Below are 789 nucleotides of genomic sequence, written 5' to 3' on the forward strand. Positions count from 1 at the left end.
ATAGTTGTTGCATCGCATTCTGATTGTTACTCCAGCTGAAGTTAGGATGATTCTAGTTATCAGGATGATAATTGTCTGGAACTGGTTGTTGCGATCTCTGAAAGTTTCTCACAAACTGAGCTGATTCACTAGATATAGTGCATTGCTCCGTCACAGCGAACCAGCACACAATTCACAAACACTGGTTATCTGATTAACACCATAATTAGCTAGAAAATCGATCTTCATAGACAACGCCTTTAGCTGAGCAGCTATAGCAGTAGTTGTATCCACCTCCAGAATTCGTGCTACCTTACCCTGTGGTAGTCTCTGAGTTGGATACTGATATTCATTAGCAGCCATCAGTTCAATTAGATCATAAGCTTCCTCATAGCTCTTTGCCCATAATGCTCCACCTGATGCTGCATCAAGCATGGGTCTTGACTGTACTCCCAAACCTTTATAGAAGCAATTGATGATCATCCAATCAGGCATTTCATGATGAGGATACTTTCTAAGCATCTCCTTGTAGCGCTCCCAAGCTTCACATAGAGATTCTCCCGATTGTTGTGCAAATTGAGTAAGAGCATTCCTGATTGCAGTTGTCTTCGCCATAGAGAAGAATTTAGTGACAAAATTTTGACTTGTCCCTCAGAGAGTGTAACCAGCTCTTAGCCTTGTCCCTCAGAGAGAATGGGAACAGTCTCAGTTTAACTGCATCCTCAGACACACCATTGAACCTGAAGGTGTCGCAGATCTCTATGAAATCCCTAATGTGCGTATTGGGATCTTCCGAACTGGACTGAATTC

General features: G+C 42.5%; 1 non-coding gene across 1 annotated transcript; it reads left to right on the forward strand.

Moving 5' to 3' along the window:
• Positions 1 to 472: 472 nt before the first annotated feature.
• LOC141710186 (small nucleolar RNA R71) lies at positions 473 to 579 on the forward strand. Its single transcript, XR_012570718.1, has one exon. It is a non-coding gene; the product is annotated as a small nucleolar RNA R71 (small nucleolar RNA).
• Positions 580 to 789: the final 210 nt, after the last annotated feature.

The sequence above is a fragment of the Apium graveolens genome, chromosome 2 (genome assembly GCF_009905375.1).
Source record: "Apium graveolens cultivar Ventura chromosome 2, ASM990537v1, whole genome shotgun sequence".
Classification (NCBI taxonomy): domain Eukaryota; kingdom Viridiplantae; phylum Streptophyta; class Magnoliopsida; order Apiales; family Apiaceae; genus Apium; species Apium graveolens.